Here is a 6,000-nt window from a genome sequence, read left to right as displayed (position 1 = left end):
TGTTCGTAGAGATAATGCCATACAGTGGGCACTGGTGGTGTAGAGTAGCACTCAAATTTTCTAGGTATGTATGATACTACAATGGTTATCCCAGACTCGGGATGCCAAATGTTGTGCAAAAATGATACCGTCTGTGGAGATTGTTGTTCACAGCGCATGTAGAGTGCAAGAGACAAGGTAAGAGGGGGGGGGGAAGGGGAAGGACACTCAAAGCTGTAGAGTGCAGGGTGCCCTAATAGACCCTAGAATTAGATGAGGGGTCCCTGTCCGACCCTTCAAACCTCAACACGGAGCCGCAGCCCTAATTAGCTGCCACCCCGTCTGGAACCTGTCCCTTCCAGCGGCCCTCTAACCCTAATACTAGGGAAGAGGGGAGGGGGGGGGGGAGGGTAGATGTCCAGAACACAGTCTCTTATGATGCAACAAGTACCCAATCTATCTAAAGAGGGAAGGAGTAGCTGTATCCTCTATTGATAAGATAGTGGGTATTAATGGCAATAGGCAGGTGGATACTGTGTAGCTGCAGGGTCACGTCTGGTCGTGAGAACCCTACATGTCATGTTTCGCCTCTTCAATTGGGCTCATCAGGGGCAAAGGAGACCAGAATAACCTGCTTCAAATGCCTATGTCGATATGTCGGCTAAGGACAGCAAAAAGATATGATCTTGAGTTAAGTCAGGGCAGTGGCCAAATTGGAATGGTCCCGTCCAGAGAATGGTTGGAGTGGACCGAGATGGCCTGGACAAGGGAAGCGCCAAATGCTGCGCTTAGCGTCCGGCGTGGTGCCAGAGATGTCAGTGGAACACATGAGGCACAATCGATTGTGCCTCATGTGTTCCACTGACATCTCTGGCACCTCGCCGGACGCTAAGCCTATACCCACTGTATGGCATTATCTCTACGAACACTGATAATCGATACATTTTTTATCTATATTTAATTATTTTTATATCATTATATGTACTAAAAGCTAAGTTTTATATTGGTCCTCCACTCTTCGTGTACTTTTTGTCATACCTACCAAGTGGGGTTGGGAGGGGGTATACACCACCCTCCTTTTCGTATGTATTTTTTCATTATCTGTCTCGAGTAGAATTGCGCTATAACCTGTGTCTGAATGGTTGCAGGCTATAGCTTGTGTGCTGGTGTGGGGCGGAAATGCTCAACACTGGTCCACTCCACCAACCGGCATGGCCCTCTTCACATCCCCTCCATGCACACTTGGTGTGGAGGTAGCGTTAGTATGAAAATAATCTCAATTCCTGGTGGTGTGCTGGTAGAATTGCAATTTTTTTCAGGGCTTGTACAGCAGAAAGCTTGCGTACAAGCCCGGATACTTCTCCCCTATTGTGTCTGATTAAAAGATTAGGACCTTTACACACAGGTGTCAGTTTAGTCTGGAACCAGTGATATGACCTCTATATGCAAACAAGGAATGACGAAACCTTCAACAGTGTAAAGAAAAAAGGGGAATATACTTACCAGCTGGACAGCAATATTCAAATACAAATAGCATTAATGTAAATGTGATCCTTCTCCTCGCTTCTCCTCTCTGTCAGTCTCTCCGCTGGAATTCAGTTTAAGATATTAACCATGATTTACAAAGCTGTCCATAACCTGTCTCCTCCATGTATCTCTTCACTTTCCTCTTATCCACTGTTCTCACAACCATCTCTGGACTTCTCTCATGCATCCGTCATACTCTGGAATTCTATACCAAAACATGTCAGATTGTCCCCTACCTTTGAATCCTTTAAAAAAAATCTACCATTTGATGTGATGCATTATGAAGCAAACATACCTTGAGAATGCTGTAGCTACACTGATGCAGAATCATATCTTATTTAATCCCTGTGCTGAGTGGTTTTGCTGAAAAAACAATTATAAAATTCAGGACCTTGGGAAAGCTGTATCCAAACTACACACAAACTTTCTGAACAGCCTAATCAACCTGAGCTGGATCACTCATACACAGCAGCTGGGGGTGGTGCGGCAATTGATTATTCTGCCTTGCAGGGAGAAATTCTGGTGCAGTGCATAACTAATGTGAAAGAAAAAGGGCTGAGCCACAGAGCTTCATTATCATAATTTTATAATAGTTTTTCCAGCAAGACCACTAAGCACAGGGATTAACCAAGATATGATTCTGAATCAGTGTAGCTACAGCATTCTCGATGTATGTTTGCTTCATAATGCATCAAATTAAATGGTAGATTTTCTTTAAATGTAACCTGAAAATCAACCTGTTAAGAATTGAATTTAGAATGCACAATAACTGCACTACTATGCTCCTTCACCTAGTGTTTCCATTTGCCCTCCCATTAAGATGGTCAGCCCGCACAGTCAGGATGCCCTGTTACTTTTAAGATCAATAAAAGAAAATTTTTATGAAAAGGCAAACTATCACATCCTTTCAGATGGTGACTTCTAGTGGCCAAACTGAATGTTGCACCTTTCTGTTATGGACAGGCTAAAACCTGTGATACTAGTCAGATATCCGAACGTTATTGTATACAGACAGATATCTGTGTCACTTCAGATATTAGAAATAAAGTTCACATTGGGGCACATGTATCATAAGTACAGATTTTTCGGGGTTTTTTGTTGGTCAGATGTATCTTAGTGGTTTTTCCTTAATGATACATGTGGCATTTGGTCTTTAGTGAATTTGCAACAACAAAAAAAAAAAATCAACATGTATTACTATATTGTAGTCACATCATCACAAACATTAGCATAACCATCGACACTCTAAGGTGCCTCCGGTATTTATGAACAAAACATTTTTCATTTAAAGACAGTAAAGTCCACAACTTCTATAGCATCCTTATAACTGTCCAAACCCTGAATTCTATGAAGAATTTATGGTCAAAAAACAACATTTATTCAAAGACAAATCATCTTATGAAAGTTTCGAAACCATGAATTTCATGTTGAATTTCTATTTCTTAGACAATCATTGGCCACAATCTCCCATGTTTAGCACTTTTCTTACATGAGCACCTCTTGTCAGCGCTTCTTCAGGTAGCTGCGTGTAGCGCATTTGACTGCTGCAAGGTCTTTTCACGCCTCCACTGAATCTCTTGGGGGTATCTTATTTTTGGGGAAGCAGGGTATATATACAGTTAAAAGCAGTTGGAGAACATCTTAAAACAACTAAGGTTTGGCACATATACTATTTCTTCCAACTTTGCTGATATCAATACTAGGAGATTTATGTCATGATATTGCTCTGTATAAACATTTGATAGAATATTAGATGTATTATAGGCGGTCCCTGACTCTGTTACAGAAAGACCTCTCTGCCCACTGTGACCTCTGGTCAAGCTCTCTGGATGCTTTACTTTAGTCACAGGCTGCAATAATCAGCTGTAAAGTGTCTGTAATAAAGTTTTATTGTTTAAGGCGTTGTCTGGGTTTTAAAAAAAATTATCCTGTCGGGGGGGGCGGGGGCTACAAAAACAAAAAAACTTTATACTTACTGCCTCTGCCTCTCCCAATGACCTGTGGTGCCACCCACTAGATTCAAAGCTATTTCCAGTGACCAGAAGTAATCAGATGAAAGTGCCTGCAGAGGCATGGCACCAATGGGCGGCGGTGCAGGTAAACATGTGTTTGTTTGTTTTTTGTTTTTATAGTCCACTTGTCCAAAATCGGGCTACCCCTTTAGTCCATGCTCCAATGACAGCCAAAAACTTTGAAAATCCAATTGTCACAGGGACAAACAAAATTGTCTGGGTTACATACCTGTTCTGACTTACATACAAATTCAATTTAAGAACAAACTGCCTGTGCTTGATTCTTTACTTGACTTGGATGAACTGTAGGATTAAGTGATAGAAAGCGGTGATTGTAGTTTTTATGAAGATTAGTGTATTGCCTTTTAATAATACTTATAATATGTGGATGAACTGATCACAAGAATTAAAAAGATGATGCTAATATATTTTGATAGTAAGGTAATATACATTCAAATATAATAGAGTCAGTCATTTAATTTACACTAGATATCTGGGAGCTATCTCAGTAACTTGTCTATGAATTCTCGCCATGAATCCCTGTAAATTGTATATGAGCTACCAAAGAGTTACTAATTATATGCAGTATTTCTTATTACATAGGAACAAAACTGTACAGCAGGTGAAAACATGAGTGTGCATTTTCTATTGTTGTACTGCTTTGCTAATGCCACAAACTTGTTCAGTGACAACATTACACAGTTATTGGTAGTGATATCTGTCACTGTTACTCCTGAATTTACCTACAGAAACCTGCTATTTACAGTAAACACAGGCTGATTTTCTTGTTCTGCAAGACAGAGAGAATGACACCACACGTACAAGAATGGAGCACGTTTTTCATAATAAAAAGTGGCTAGATAAACTTTGGACGAATGGTGTCATGTGGTGTTCTTGTATACTCCCCTATGTTGAGTAACTAATGTCAGGACAGAAAAGCAACGTATGATATTAAGCAGCTTTCAATCAGAAAAATCTATGTATAACCAGATGGGTTAGAACTAGAAACGGGCACATTTTTAAAAAATTCGATTCGCAGAGTTTGCTGAATTTTCTGACAAAATTAATTTCAATCCAAATCGAATCATGGCGAATCACGGTAAAAAACAGGTATTTCCTGGCTGCAGAGAGCCTGTAGGGTGTTGTAGAATGTTGTGCCATGCTCAAATATGCATAGGGAGCATGCTTTGGTCTTCAAACAATGCTGTGTTTTAGTAAGACACGCACATGACAGCCGCGGCTCTTAGAATCGCTTCACTCTTCAATTCCATGTGCACTTACAGAGGCCAACTTCACCAAATAAGTGAAGCGGGAACGCAGCCTGACAGGGTAATGTCTGTGCCAGCTCAAAAGGACTGAGCTGAGGGCCAAGATCTCACTATAACATCAAAGAATGCACTCTTTTTACACTGACGACAGATGATTCCATAGATTACGACAGAACCTGTTTTGTTAAACGCAAAAATAGAAACCCTCCAAAAGAGTGGAGAGGGTGTCGGCAGTAATTTTGCATTGATGTTACTGATCATTTTGCCCTTCTTTTCATCCGTCAGTATCCGCTTTCAATCGGTCAATAATCCATCAGTATTGCTAAAGCCAAAAACAAACAGGAGTTGATCCAAAACAGAGATGACCAGTAAATGGGATATTTGCATGTCCTCTGTGTTCTGTATCCACTCCTGCTTTTGGCTTTTAATCCTGAAGCTTTTTATTCCTTCTGACAGATGAAATGAAGGGGAAAACCATGTATGTTCTCTCCGTGTTTGCGTGGGTTTCCTCCGGGTACTCCAGTTTCCTCCCACACTCCAAAACATACTGGTAGGTTGTTTAGATTGTGAGCCCCATGGGGACAGGGACCAATTTGACCTGCTTTGTGCAGCGCTGCGTAATCTGTGTGCGCTATATAAAGAAAGAATTATTATTATTATTATAACATAGTGGCAACGTCATGGAGTGGTGGAGGGTGAAAACAGAATAATGGAAATCACAGGGTGTTCCAGAGAGACAGCGGTCAGTTGGCAGCAGCATGAGTAGGCCGCAGAGTGACACAATGACAAATTATGGAGGTGGCAGCAACATCGTAGGCCACAGAGTGGCAGAATGAGTGTGGAGGTGGCGGCAGCATCATGAGGTCAAACGGCGAGTGTCACACCTGAGCTGCCAGTGGCTGACAACAAAATCACACAGGGGAGTACTCCTGTCCGCTTGCATCATCAAAAAATCATTAATGGCTTTTCTCTGTTCATGCAGGTGGTCTAACATATGGAGGCTGGAATTCCAACGAGTGGAAACATCGCATATCAGCCTATATTGAGGGAGGCAGTTCTGCCGCTGCAGGAGGGTGTGCTTGGCTTTGTAAGTATGGATGAAATGCATGCACAGTTTCCTGGCCATTTTTAGAATGTCTTGCAGATGGGTGAAAGACTTCAGGAACCTTTTGACAACCAGATTGAACATGTGCGCCATGCAGGGCGCATGGACC

This window comes from Engystomops pustulosus, chromosome 5 (genome assembly GCF_040894005.1).
Source record: "Engystomops pustulosus chromosome 5, aEngPut4.maternal, whole genome shotgun sequence".
Taxonomy (NCBI): Eukaryota; Metazoa; Chordata; class Amphibia; order Anura; family Leptodactylidae; genus Engystomops; species Engystomops pustulosus.
This window is presented reverse-complemented; position numbering follows the sequence as displayed.